The 14,701-nt window shown below is 54.0% G+C and overlaps 1 protein-coding gene across 1 annotated transcript in view; it reads right to left on the reverse strand.

Moving 5' to 3' along the window:
* WWTR1 (WW domain containing transcription regulator 1) overlaps positions 1-14,701 on the reverse strand; it is a 116,777-nt gene that overhangs the window by 55,489 nt on the left and 46,587 nt on the right. The gene's annotated exons all lie outside the window — the stretch shown is intronic.

The raw sequence follows: 14,701 nt of genomic DNA on the forward strand, positions 1-14,701 counted from the left end.
AAACACAAGGTACCGAGAGCCGTGACTGGCTAAGCCTGGAGACTGTCTATCGGCTCGTCACTGAATGTTAGTCATTACCAGGGGGTGTCACAATAATAATTTGCAGAGTTTCTAATACTATCGCTCTGCACTGCTATTAATAACACCTCCGTGTGTGTGACTGGCACCGTGTACTAATCACGGTTGGAATGCTAATAACAGAGTGGTTTGCGCTGGGAAGCGAGCAAAGTCAAACATCATCATCATCTTTCACTGATGAAGAGGCCAAGGAGGGCAAAAGGCTTGAAACTTGCCCCGGGGGGCACATGGGCACACTAACCTCTGCCCCACTGAGGTTTCTCAAAGTCTCCACGCGCCCACACCGCGGGGTGCAGGAGAGAGAAACACACGGAGAGAGACAGTCCTGAGTGATCTCCCCTTCCCAGGTGGGACTGAAGGAGCCGCAGTAAGGAATAAGGGACAGTCAGCGCAACCGAATCTAAAGGTCTAGGCTACAGCCCTGCGCTTCCCCCAGCGGGGCACGAGGGTGGGCGGGGTGGGGGTCTGGGAGAGCGGGAGAGCAGGGCTGGAGGACGCGGGCACGCTGGCAGTGGGGTGACACTGGGACATTGTACCCATCAGACCCGACCAGTAACAGGGGCCCCCGGGATGGGACGGCCGATACGGTGTTTGCCTTGCATGCGGCTGACCCAGGTTCAATCCCCGGCATCCCATAAAGTCCCCCAAGACCGCCAGGAGCAGTTCCTGAGTGCAGAGCCAGGGGTGACCCCTGAAGATCACCAGACATGGCCCCCCCCAACCAAAAGGAAAAGAAGAAAAGAAACCCCACCAGTAACAATACTATAAACCACTGTGCTTCAATTCAAGTAAAATAAGAAACACTGCCTTTGAAGCATAGGAACTTGGGGGGTTACCACCTTTTTTTGTGATTTTAGCTTGATTATGGGGGCCACATCCAGGGGTGCTCCAGGGTTACTCCTATCTCAGTGCTCAGAGAACCATTGCAGAGCTGTGTGCAAAGCATGCACTCAATACTCAGATTGCTTCCCTGGCCCAAGACTATAGAAATTTGGTTTTTGGGGTTTTTTTTTTCTGCTTTTTGGGTCACACCTGGTGATGCTCAGGGGTTACTCCTGGCTCTGCACTCAGGAACTACTCCTGGCAGTGCTCAGGGGACCCTATGGGATGCTAGGGATCGGCCAGCATGCGAGGCAAACGCCCTCCCCGCTGTGCTATTGCTCCAGCCCCGAGTGTAGAAATTTGGATGCAAGCTTAGCACCAAGGCCAAACACTCCAAAATTTGTCTTCATGTTTCTTTTTTTAATGTCCCTTGAGTGGGGGCGGGAGGGGAAGGATACTTGGAATCTGAATTTTTGGGCCCACAAGACAGCGCAACGGGCCGAGAAGATGCAGTGCACACAGGAAGTCTGGATTCCCTGCCCAGTTCCGCAGGGTCCCTGAGCTCGGCCAGCAGTGACCTCCAAGCGAGGAGCAGGGAGCAGCCGCTGAGCACTGCCAAGGGGTGTCCCAGACAGCGCCCCCCCCCCCCAAAGGAGGAGAGTCCAGTGCTGAAGCGTCAGCGAGAGGACCAGCTCCACCTGAGGTGACCTGAGCTCAGGAAAAGGACCTTTGCTTTGCGCTTTGCACCTCGAAGCTGATTTCAGAATCCTGGGGTGAGAATCATTTCTGTTTTCCACATTTCCCTTCTCGGCGTCCAGACTGGCAGGCTTTCTCCCCAGACTTCCGCAAGGAGATAAACGCAGAGGAGGAGGCAGCCAGCAGCGCGGCCTCCGGATTTTTTGGTTTTTTTTTTCTTAAAGCAAAATAAGTAATTTTAGAGGAATCAGAGACTACTCTGGCCCGCTCTCAAGGAGGGAAAGGGGGAGGTGGAGAATAAATCTAAGGCTGATAATTTTTTTTTTTTTGGTATATGAGTGACACCCAAGATTCTCTCTCTCTCTCTCTCTCTCTCTCTCTCTCTCTCTCTCTCTCTCTCTCTCCCTCTCTCTCTCTCTCTCCCTCCCTCTCTCTCTCTCCCTCTTTCTCTCTCTCTCTCTCCCTCTCCCTCCCTCTCTCTCTCTCTCCCTCTCTCTCCCTCTTTCTCTCTCTCTCTCTCCCTCTCCCTCCCTCTCACTCCCTCCCTCTTTCTCTCTCTCTCTCCCTCTTCCCTCTCCCTCCCTCTCTCTCTCTCTCTCCCTCTCACTCCCTCCCTCTCTCTCTCTCTCTCCCTCTCCCTCCCTCTCTCTCTCTCTCTCCCCGCCCCCCGCCTCTCTCAGAGTTTGGGTCCCGGCTATGCACAGGGGTCACTCCTGGCCACATTCAGGGGGCTCTATGCAGCCAGGGGGCTCGGCTGTCTGCAAGGCAAATGTCCGATGCTCTCTTCAACCCTGCACATGTGTTTCCGTTTGCTTGCTTGCTTGCTTGTATTTTCTTGAGTCACACCTGACAGTGCTCAGGAGCGACTCCCAGCTCTATGCTCGGTGGTCACTGCCAGCAGCGTCCAGGGGGCCCCCATAGTGCTGGAGATGGCATGGGGGCTTCCAGCCTGCAAAGCCCCCGCCCACTGCCCCCTGGGCCATCTCTCCGGCCAGCACTGATTTCAGAGCCCCTGGGAGGAAAAGCCACTCTTTCTGTTGGACCTGACAGTCACCCTCCCAAAGGCAGACCCCGGGATTGCTCTGAAGATGAGGAGGAGTCTCGTCAGGGCGTTTCACCTAGAGCTGCATCTGATGGCGGGGGTGTTGGGGGGGCACTCGGCCCAGCTCTCCCCAGCACCGGACACCACATCTCACGTTACAGGCAGCATGCCCAAAGGAACGCAGGTGTCCGCCAGCTGCTCCGGTTACAGAAAGCCTGTAGGCAGCCGACACCTCACTCGATGAGTAAGTGGGTTTATTATTAGTCGCCAACGGCACATACGAGACATACGGCCCGTCAGCAAGCTGGCCTCTAACCCGACGACTGAAATCTCAGCCTAGGACACAAGAGATGAGTGTGTGTCCGGGGGGCCCAGCACCGTGGGCGGGCGGGACCCCCCAGAACAGAACAGGCCAGCGCCCAGACACCTCCAATGGCCACTCCCCAAACCTAAGCAAATGAAAGCTCCCGGGGCCAGGGAGAATGTCCAAGGCTCTACTGCAAGTGCCCTGTGGGGACACAGATTTATACCTAACACCACGTGCTGGCCCCACTCATTGCTGGGTAGAGTCCAAAACCCACGAGAAGGTTTTGAAAGCCAGGCCAGACAGAGAGCCCACTGGGGAAGGGGTTTGCCGTGCAGCAGCCAGCCTGGCTTCGAACCTCAGCATCACATATGATCCTCTATGGCCGTGAGTTTGGAGCACAGAGCCAGGAGGAGGCTCTGAGCACCTCTGGCTGTGGCCCAACATTAAAAAAAAAAAGTAATAATAAAATTAAAGATTAAAAAAGACAGACACAAAGTCCATGCACACCAAGGCTATATGTTATATATATATTATATATATATTTAATATACTACGTGTACAGTTGTCACATACCGAGGATATAATATATGGCAGCCGTGCAATGTGACGTCCTTGTGCACGTGCTGGTGTCACTGCTGCATGCCGAAGTGACATCTGTCAGCACTGGAGTCACACCTGACACCCTGTCAACCCACCCTCCAGCAGGGCGAGGGCCCGAGGCAGAAGAACTGCGTCCTCTGGGTGCAAGCCCTGGCGCTCCTCAAACGCCCATGGTTAGAGAACGTTGTTCCTCTCCACCTTCTAATTTGGGGGGCAGGTGGTGTGGGGGCCACACCCAGTAGTGGTCAGCTCCCAAGACCAGAGTTTGCACTTGACCCCCGATTCTCTCTCTGCCCCCCCGCCTTTGAGGTCAAGCACAGCCAACAAGCCACTGGGGCAACCCTGAGATCTGTCATTCACTTGTTCCTACAGGGTGAAAAATTAGTGATCTTATTATTTGGGGTTTTTTGTTTGTTTGTTTGCCTGTTTGGCGGCCATGCCTGGTGATGCTCTGGGGTTCGGAGGGCCCTGGAGACCACCCAAGATGCCGGGCTTGAGCCCTAGTCGGACAGGTGCAAAGCAAGCATCCACCTGCTGTCCTACTGCACAGGCCTTGTTGGTCACTCTAAGGAAGGACAGGTCACTGTCTATGGAGGCTGACACGACAGGTGACAACGAACAATGACAGATGCTTGTGCTGTGAAATGAACTCCAGGTGACCGATGCATTTTGCACCATCCCCCACTGGCTGAGGCTGGGAGGTCAGTCGGGAGAGACAAAGGATCTCAATGCTGCTGGGACCGGGACGTCCCACAGCAACCTTGTTGGAGGGGATGGGGGGCCTGGGGTCTGGGGGCCGGGGCTGGGGCTGGCCCAGGACTCAGGCTCTGGCCCGGAAGGTTTTGAGTGCGTCCTCGGCCACGGTGCCGTCACAAAGCAGCCCTGCCTCCCTCAAGGATGTGAAGTACCGGAACCAAGGAAGTGGCTCCTGGGACACCCTCGGGTGATGCACAGCTCACGGCACCTCCCCTCGTAACGTGCCCAGTGACGCCGCTGACAGCATGACCCTCAGCAACCCCCACGACCAAACATGCAAGCACTGTGCCAAGCATGAGGGATCCTGGGCATCATAACGTCAACGAGGTGGCCCGGGATATGGCTGAGTGGATCTGACAGGGTCGCACGAGGCCCTGGGCTGGATACCCCCCAACCTCCCCCAACACCTCCCCGTCACTTTGGGGGGTTGTTTGTTGTTGAGTTTTGGGTGTTTTTTTGTTTTGTTTTTTTGCTTTTTGGGTCACACCCGGAGATGCTCCGGGGTTACTCCTGGCTCTACACTTAGGAATTACCCCTGGGAGTGCTCAGGGGACCATATGGGATGCTGGGAATCGAACCTGGCACCTTCCCGTCACTCTGCACAGGGCTCACTTGTCGATTCCCAGCTGGTTACTGAAGAGGAGACTGGACCCATCCAAGGGAAGGGGCTAGAGAAACAATGGGTCTGATTAGCAAATGGGCCCTACTTGGAACCCTCTGCTCCATTTCGCAAGGAGCAGCTCCTTGGTTCCCGTGGCAGAACACAGACAACAAATAACCAGGTCAGTCACTGAAGTTCAGGGGGGGAAAAAAAAAAAAGCCTGAGCTGACCGGGGCCGGTCTCGCTGGGGTCCGTGCGCAGGAAATCCTGCCAGACGGGCAGTGTTTGGGAAACGTGGTCCGTTGCCATCCCAAACAGATGGAAAGCAGGATTCGGTTAAAAGAGCAAGTCTCTGCCCGGGCAAAACCTTTCCAAAATAAAGAAACGGTGTTTGCTGGCCCGTGGCTGCCGCCGGGCCCGAGAGAGACGGCCCGCCCACACGGCTCCGCTCCCCGGGACACGACTCACCAAGACAAAACCCCTTGAGTACATACAACGGGAGGACAACATCCCACACACTAACACAGTCAGCATCTCAGGACATCAGGTCTGGGGTGATGTTCTGTTCTTTTTTTTTTTATCTTGCTGTGCCGGGCATCAAACTCAGAACCTCACCTATACAAGGCAGAGGCTCTAACCACTGAAGCACATCTCCGGCCCCTTCGATTTTGCTTAAATTGTAACGCGAAGTTGCACCCAGGCCAGAGAGATAGCAAACTGAACATAAGCTGCACGTGCAGGAGGCCCGGCTCAGATTCCCCGGCACTGCACGGTCGCCCCAGCCAGAGCTGGGAGTAATCCCTGAGCATTACCTGGTGTGCTTAAAAAAATAATAATAAATTAAATCATACAATTAATATCTCAATAAACTCAGAGCGTCAAGAGGAACAGGATAGAGGGCTGACTCACTTGTCCCCAATACAAGTATCGCTTCAAGAAGGATCTGGGTACCCCCAATCCTGTCCCTGGGACCCTGGAACAGAGGAGTGACGGCAGCCCATACACTAGGCACCTCCCTTCGCTCCCTGGGGATAGAAACACCTCCCCCGCACCGGGCAAAGCACCCAGTGGGTGCCCACGAGAGAAGTTCAAATCAAGTCGCCTTGAGCGAGGCACGTTCCCGTTTGAAATCCGTGTTTCACCTGTTAGTCCAACAGAATGAGTGCGGCCACGGGCTCCTGCCTAAGAAACACACGGCGCCCGCTGGCCGGCTATCAGGAGTCCCCCCATCGCAGAGACCCCCCGGGGAAGATCTTCCTCACCAGCTGACTGCCCGAGCACCTTGGCCAGCTATGTGGGAGCTTCCTGGAAAACGACTCTTCCTCGCCCAGCAAAACCCTCCAGGGTGCAAAAAAGAAATCTTGCGACCTCAGAAAAACACACGCTCAGGTACAAATCCGTCTGCATGTCAAGGCTGCAAGCGCATCTTCCAGAAGAAGCAACCACAAAAAAAGGCCATGCGCCCACGGGGCTGGGCCATACACAGGCTGGCTCGGCCCGCAGCCCCCAGGGTGCAATGCACTGGCCGTGGCAGGAACATGACATCCTTGGGTATGCAAGCACCACGACATGCGTATTACAGGGTGCTGAGTCCCCCCAAAGCGCCTACTTTCGGTCCTATTTAAAGCAGCTGTGACAATATTCAAATAACTGAGAAGAACAGCTGGATGCCAGAGGCTGGCCAGAGAGAGAGCCCAGCAGGTAAGGCGCTGGACTTGCACGCAGCCAAGTAGGTTTAATCCCTGGCACCCCCCAGGATCCCCTGAGCCCGCCAGGAGTGAGCCCAATGCACAGGGCCAGGAGTAAGGCCAGAGCGCTGCTGGGTGTGGCCCCAACACTAAAAATAGGAAGAAGAATAATAGCAATAGTACAAAAGCAGGGAATGTGGTTCAGCAGGAGAACGCGGGTCTTGAATATCTGATTCCCTAAAGGAATGAAGAAATGCTAATAACAGGAGCAAGGATCATTATAGCCACGTTTCCTATAACTCAAGGCTTTAAACGCAATTCTTCTTTGGGTTTGGGGCCCACAGCCTTGGAGCTCCTATTTTCAAACTGCAGAACTTTCACTGGGGGGTCAGAATTTTTCGTTTGTTTGACTTTTTTGTTTGTTTGAGGGCCATAGCCGGTGATGCGAGGGGGTTACTCCGGCTCTGCCCACACTTAGGAATTACTCCTGGTGGTGCTCGGGAGGCCATTTGGGATGCTGGGGACCAACCCGGGCTGGCTACGTACAAGGGCAAGCGTCCTCCCCACTGTACTATCGCTCCGGCCCCAGGGGGCCAGAATGTTTAAACCTGACCAGAAGAGCTCTCAGCCTGCTCTCAGGCATGTGTCCTTGTGACCTGCCGCTTTCTCTGTCCCCAGCCTCCTTGGCTCACCAACAGTCCCCGCCTCACGAATGCTTCCCGGCTGGCCCTCAGGTCCTCGAGAAATGATTTACCAAGTCCAGCCCAGTAACTAGATTCTATGAAGCAAGAAAAGGAAAATGGAGGTCACGGCTGAAATCAAGCTGTGTGGATACAGAAAGGGGCTTTGTTAACCAGCGTACAGAGGAATGCAGATGGACGCCAGCCTTCTTGCAAGGAATTCTGACGTCCTAATGAAGATTTATGAAGAATCCAGGCTGTGCGAACCTCACATGCCGGGGGGAAATGGTAGCATGGAAGGAAGGAAGGAAGGAAGGAAGGAAGGAAGGAAGAAAGAAAGAAAGAAAGAAAGAAAGAAAGAAAGAAAGAAAGAAAGAAAGAAAGAAAGAAAGAAAGAAAGAAAGAAAGAAAGAAAGAAAAGAAAGAAAGAAAAGAAAGACGGAAGGAAGGAAGGAAGGAAGGAAGGAAGGAAGGAAGGAAGGAAGGAAGGAAGGAAGGAAGGAAGGAAGGAAGGAAGGAAGGAAGGAAGGAAGAGAGGAAAGAAAAGAGGGGGAAGAAGAAGAAAGAAAGAAAGAAAGAAAGAAAGAAAGAAAGAAAGAAAGAAAGAAAGAAAGAAAGAAAGAAAGAAAGAAAGAAAGAAAGAAAAGAAGGAAGGAAGGAAAGGTGATTTTGAACTCGCACACACGGCAAAGGACGTCCCGCCACAGGCCTTCCACTCGAAGAAGCTGTCTTGCCTCTCTATTCTCCGGCCCCTGCCCTCTCCCCGCCGCACAAACCTTCCCTTCTCAGCCACCCTGAAGTGGCTGAGCCGCCAGCAGCGGGCAATTGCCCACTGGCGAAATCTGACGGTGACCCCATGTCTCTGCTCCCCTCGGTGGCTCTGCGTGACGGGCTGCCTTTGTCCGCGTCCCGGGAAATGCAGATCCCACTGAAGGTCTCTGCTGCTAATGCCGGGATTAGGCGGCCGTGTCAGCGAGGGGAGAGGAGGCGCAGGGCGCCCCTCACAAGCCCGCCCGTCCACTGTCGGCACCTCGCTGCCAGAGCTGAGGGCCCAGGCGGACGGCTGCGGCAGGGAATCCATCCGAAAGGCAGAAAAACGCCCAACTCCCTGCGCTCACAACACGGCTACTGGGGGCCGGACTCTGGGTCTGGGGAGTCTGTCTGCTTTGGAGATTCCTCTGCAAATGCTGCGGTCTGGGGGCTACCCCCGGCGGTGCTCAGAGTGGACTCCTGCCTCTGTGCTCGGGGTCCCTGGGCAGTGCTGAGCCCGGGAGGACAGCGTGCAGGCCAGCTCTGGGCCGCTCCTACTCCTTTCACGCTCCGGCCCTGGACGGCTGCTCCGGCCTGCAAGGACACCCCCAGACGGGACGGGGAAGGGGCGCCCCTCCACGGGGCTTGGCAGGGACTCCCCGAGACTTGGCGTCCGTCCTGAACCACCACCCAGAGGTGCTCCGGGGGGGGCCACAGAGCAGCCGCCGCAGGAAGAGGAGGGAGGGGGTGGGGCGCGGCCGGGCCTCCCGGGCAGGTGCTGTCCGGGCCCAGTTGCTGCTTCCAGGGCCGCTTAATCCCCAGGCCCGGCCCGGCCCCACCCACCCTGGCCCGCGCGCTGAGCAGCTGCCCCCGGCCCCGGCCACGCAGGGACAGATGTCAGGCTCCCGGCTCCCCGCGGGCGGCACTTTCCTGCCCAGGCCGGAGGAGGCGCCCGGATCAGACACGCGGGCAGGCCCGAGGCAGGTGCCAGCACAGGTGGCAGGAGGAAGCGGGCGCCGAGGTGGGGCCCACACAGGAAGGGAAGCACCGGGGGCTGCCTGCCCCCCGCCCAGAGTCCCGGAGCCCAGGGGGTCACGGGAACGTTTGGAGGGAAGGGGCTTCCGCCCAGCACAGAATAGCCGAGTGCACGGGGGGCTGGAGAGATAGTGGGGGTCTGAGGGGCTGCATCCTGGGGGCGAGGGGGGGGTGGAGGGTGGCACCTGGGATGTTTGCAGGCACCGGGCATAACCGGGCATGCTCAGCGGGCCACCGGCCCTTCATCCCGACGCCCCACATGACCCGACCCAGGTCTTGTCCATGGAGAGAAAAGAATATTACTCAGGAGGTGGGGCTGTGGCTCCCATGGAGGGGGCCTGGCTCTCCTCAAGGACTCCTGACTCCTTCTAACCGACGCCCCCAAAAGCTGGAAGCTGACTGAGGTGCTTCCCCAAACTGGACACGCGAAGGAAAAAGAGGGGACGCGTGGTCAGTGAGGAACCCGCTAGCGGTGACTAGGATGGTTCACACCTGCAAAAGAACATCGTGAGGAAGGTTTGCCCGGATCCCTCAGAACCTGGCATTTCCCAGGAGAGAACTGACACCCAGCAAAACTGGATGGAAAGCAGGAGGCGCATCAGCCAAACCCCTGTGACAAGTAACTGCGGCGGGGAGGGGGCTGCCCCATCTATCCCCTTCCCCAGTATAACAGACGCTGTGTTCAGTCCTCAATACCTGCACCAGTGTCTGGGAGAAAGGAGCTGCTCAGGACAAAATGTGCTCCACGAATGAATAAAGGTATAAGGAAGGATCAACAGTAACTACAAGAACTGATATCCGGTATTTTAATGTCTAATTAACCACGTGTTTATCATACTTTAAGTGTATAATTAATACACTGTTTCACCACCCTAAAGAAAGACTATCCTTCTGTTCCACAATGGAGGAAATTCTTTCGGAGCCGGAGAGAGAGTACCGGGCTGAAGGCACTGGCCTTGCTGCAGCCAGTTGAGTCCTTGGCACCACCAGGAGCAAGCCCAAGGCACAGAGCCAGGAGAGGGCCAAACCACAAACCACCCACACCACCACCACCTCTAGAAAATACATCATTGCTTCTACCGGGATCATGGAATGGCTCTAAACCAATCACCCAACAACCCGTCCACTCACCATCACCAGCAAATCCGCTCAAGTTAGAGCATCTTTGTTTCCTTATAAATAATGAATTTTCCCCAAAGGATGGATGCATCCTTCCCCAAAGGAAGCACAAGAGAGCAAGGGTCTAGACGGTCAGCATCAACCTGCAGATCTGAGTGAGTCCCACCCAAATCTGTGTGAGTCTCGCCTACAGGCGGGGGATGGGGTCTGGCAACAGTGCTATGGCCCTGGGCTAGCACAGGGTCCTCCCAACCCAATGCCCCCACTGCTCCGCCAGGTGTGGCCCCAACAGTACAAACACAAAGGAATCTAGCCCAAGCCTACGAAAGGCGCAGCTAATATTGAAGCCCCCCCCCCCACACACACACACACACAATTCTCTTCCCTCTGCCTATCACCAACACCGTTCTGGTGCAGCCGGCAAGCTAAGAATAGGTTTTCACTTTCAAATAATGTTAACAAAACTAAAATAAGAAGACTTTTTTTTTTTTTTTTGCTTTTTGGGTCACTCCCAGCAATGCACAGGGGTTACTCCTGGCTCTGTACTCAGGAATTACCCTTGGCGGTGCTCAAGGGACCATATGGGATGCTGGGAATCGAACCTGGGTCGGCCGCGTGCAAGGCAAACGCCCTCCCCGCTGTGCTATCGCTCCAGCCCCAAGAAGACTATTTTGAGGCATCTTGAAATCCAGACCGTGGGTGTCAAGGCACAATGTTTGAGAAGATCTCTTCGAGGGGTGGGCAGGGCAGGGGGTCGCACCACACTCAGGTGCCCGGGGGCTATTTCTGGCAGAGCTCAGGGAATCATGAGTGAAGCCCGGCCGGGTCCTCTGCCTGCAAGTCAGGTGCCTTCCCCACGGGACTGTCACTCCAGCCTGTGGCACAGAGTTTTACAGCAATGAGGCAGGAGCACTAGGCGGCAGGGAGGGTTGCCTTGCAAGCAGCCAACCTGGGTTCCACCCCCAGGGCCCCCATATGGTCCCGGAGCCCGGCCAGGAGTGACCCTGGAGCGCAGAGCCACAAGTCCATCCTCTGCACCATTGCATATGGCCCCGAAAAACAAAGAAACACGAGCTGGAGCGATAGCACAGCGGGGAGGGCGTTTGCCTTGCACTCAGCCGACCCGAGTTTGAATCCCAGCATCCCATATGGTCCCCTGAGCACCGCCAGGGGTGATTCCTGAGTGCAGAGCCAGGAGTAACCCCTGTGCATCGCCGGGTGTGACCCAAAAAGCAAAAAAAAAAAAAAAAAAAACCAAAGAAACAACTGCTTTGTGCTACAGTCCCTCTCCTGTGATTAGACCCCACCCAGGCTGACCGTGGGCCCGGCCAGCGGAGCTGGAGAGACGCGAGCGGTACCCCGGGTCCCCCCACATCGACCTAGGATCAGAGCTGGCTCTTCTTTGACAGGAGACTCAGCGGGGCTGGCACGGGAGACGGTTGAAGCTTTATCTTCCCCAAGAGCCAGCCCCAGCCTGCCAGCCAGCTGCCATCACGCTGAAGCTATTTCCTCTTCTTTGATTATTGAAACTCCACGGCAAACTATTGTTTTTGCCACTCACACGGAAAACAAAGATAAAAGTTTCCACAGAGGAAATAATAGCCTTCCTTTTCCAAGGTCTTCATCTCCCTCCCATCCCGGGGAATGAGAAGCCAGGCTGCGTTCCCGGCTCGGGTCTGGCCCGGGTCCCCGCTCCGGATCCAGAGAATGTCACTGGACAGGTTCAGTGTGGCCACCAAGGGCGCCGGCACAGGAGGGCAAAGAGAGCCGAAAAGCTCAGCAAGGCCAAACGTAAAAAATATAAAAATAAACAAGAACATAGTTAAAAAAATAATAAATAATTTTTTTAAATAAATAAATAAGAATGAAGCCTGAGAGGGAACATAAAAGTGAAGACTTCAGGCGTCGCTCTTAGAACTTTGTTCTCTTCCTCTGGAAAGCTATTTTCTTCCAAAGCAACGGACAAACGGGGGCCGGAGAGATGGTACAGTGGGTAAGGCACTCAGGCACTCGCCTCCCGTGCGTGCAACCCGGCTTCCATCCCCGACACTCCACCTGGTCCGCAGGCACGACTGGGAGTGATTCTCCCAAGCCGAGTCTTGGGCACAGCCCACCTGGCTCCTCGGACCTTTGACCCTCCTGACACCCGTGCCTTGAGGGCCAGGCTCAGCCTTCTTGCTCTCCGAGTGACGCTGTCCCCCTGAGGCTCAGAGAGGAGGGTGTGGGGGTGACGGTCAGCCAGGGATGAGCAGAGAGCGCACGGTGGCTGCAGTAGATCACGCCATGTCCTTCTAGAAGGTTCTACTCGTCTATCCTTCCCTACCCCTCGTCCTCTCTTCCTGGCTGGCGGCAGCTTTGTCCCTCTTTGGTGGCGGGTCCCGGCCAGCCTTCCACTCCTCAGAGCAACTACTATTTACAACTCAAAGAATGCTTTATTTATACAACATGGAGGCTGTTTACTCGCCTTAAACTAACATTAGGTTTCTTCAAATGTGCTATTAAAAGGAAGAGAGGCCATTTGTAACTGGAGGCGCCTACCAGCTGGGTTCATGATGTAAGTGGACGGACGGGGACAGACAGCCCGTGAAGTTATTTCCACAGACCCCAGCCGTGGGATTTTCCGAGGTTAGGGCTGACAAGGCAGTACTTTGTAGGTGAGGGGAGAGAGTCGCAGGATCAAAGCAAGCCTTTTTTTTTTTTTTATTACAGTGAAAAAATCATTTTGAAGGCGCTGACTAAACATGAATTTGCTTCTGTGTGTTTGTTCATCTGGAAAAAGGGCCAGAGGAAAGTTAAAAAGAAAGAAAGGAGGAAAGAAAGGGAAAAAAGGAGAAAGAAAGGAGAAAGAGAAAGAAAGAGTGGAAGGAAGGAAGGAAGGAAGGAAGGAAGGAAGGAAGGAAGGAAGGAAGGAAGGAAGGAAGGAAGGAAGGAAGGAAGGAAGGAAGGAAGGAAATTCTCCTAGAGACCCTAGTGCATTTCAATACTTCCAAATTTTGTTCTTGCTTATATGCCTCGAGAAGATCTTTCTGAACTTCTCTCAAACATCAGCTTTTACTCTTTTCTTCTGAGAGGTTTCACTGGTATACTTTCTTCTCTGGGGCATTGAGGATTAAACATCTTTCATTTAACGCAGTGTAAGTGTCTCTGCCTTTTCCAGAATTAAATAGGCCATTCAGAACATTCAGACCCAGAGTCTTTTGCAAACAACACACACACCTTTGAAAAGGGGAAGTGACAATAAGGGTGACAGGACCACTTAACTGGTGGGACAGGAGAAGCCATGACACTTTCTCAGCTGGTATTGGGGCAGGTTTGAAATAAAATATATATATAACGCTTTGTGCCATAGTACAGCAGGGAGGGCGTTTGCCTTGCATACAGTGGACCCAGGTTCCATCCCGGGCATCCCATATGGTCCCCTGAGTACCACCAGGAGCAATTCCTTCCTAAGTGCAGAGCCAGGAGTCACCCCAAAGCATTGCCAGGTGTGCCCGCACCCCCCCCCCACACACACACACACTAAAACGCTTTGTAATGCACCTAAGTGCTGATTTAATGTAGACCAAATGTGAAGCCACAGCTCTGTGAAATAAACAATACTTTGTACATGCAAAGTGGCACTCTTGAACCTAATATTTGTAAATGGCTCCTGATTTAATGCAGAAACACCTAAACTCAGCTGTGGATACCGGGCTCAAACTAGTGCTGTCTGTCATTTTTCAACCGTTTCTCTTCAACTGTTTTTCCCCTTCTTTTGGGCGTGGGGGTTCACCTGGAAATGCTCAGGGATTACTCCCAGCTTGCAGGCCCCGGGCAGCATGTGGGATGCCAGGATAGAACTAGGTCGACCACATGCAAGCAAGAGTGCTACCCACTGTACTGTCACTCTGGCCCTATTTTCTCAAACTCTTAAAAACTCACTTAAGCACTTCTAGGGCCAGGGAAATCGCTCAAAGGACTAATGTATGTGCTATGTATGAAGGACCCGAGGTACATTCCCCAACACTGCCTGGTCCTCCAAGTAAATCAAGGTGTGGCCAAAAATAAATTTTAAAAAAGTGAACTAGGCAAGAGGGGCTCAATCTTATCGTTAACACTAAATATGTGGTGCAGGGAACATTATAACCATAGCAAGGTGCAAGCCTGTTGTCCCAAAATCAGTATTGTACTAAAAAAAAAAATCACTGGTAAATCCGTGAAACTTCAATTAAACACTTAAAATAACTAGCACACAAATCATTACTAATTTTTGTTTATTTATTTATTTTGCTTTTGGGTCACACCTGGCGATGCACAGGGGTTACTCCTGGCTCATTCCCTCAGGAATTACTCCTGGAGGTGCTCAGGGGACCAGATGGGATATTGGGAATCAAACCAATATCCCAGGTGGGTCGGCCACGTGCAAGGCTAACACCCTACCCGCTGTGCTATTGCTCCAGCCCCAAATCATTACAAATTTTAAACCATTTTCAAGGCCAGAGTGATCGTGTTTGCCTCACATGTGGCTGACCCTATATGGTCCCCTGA

The sequence above is a fragment of the Sorex araneus genome, chromosome 2 (genome assembly GCF_027595985.1).
Source record: "Sorex araneus isolate mSorAra2 chromosome 2, mSorAra2.pri, whole genome shotgun sequence".
Classification (NCBI taxonomy): Eukaryota; Metazoa; Chordata; class Mammalia; order Eulipotyphla; family Soricidae; genus Sorex; species Sorex araneus.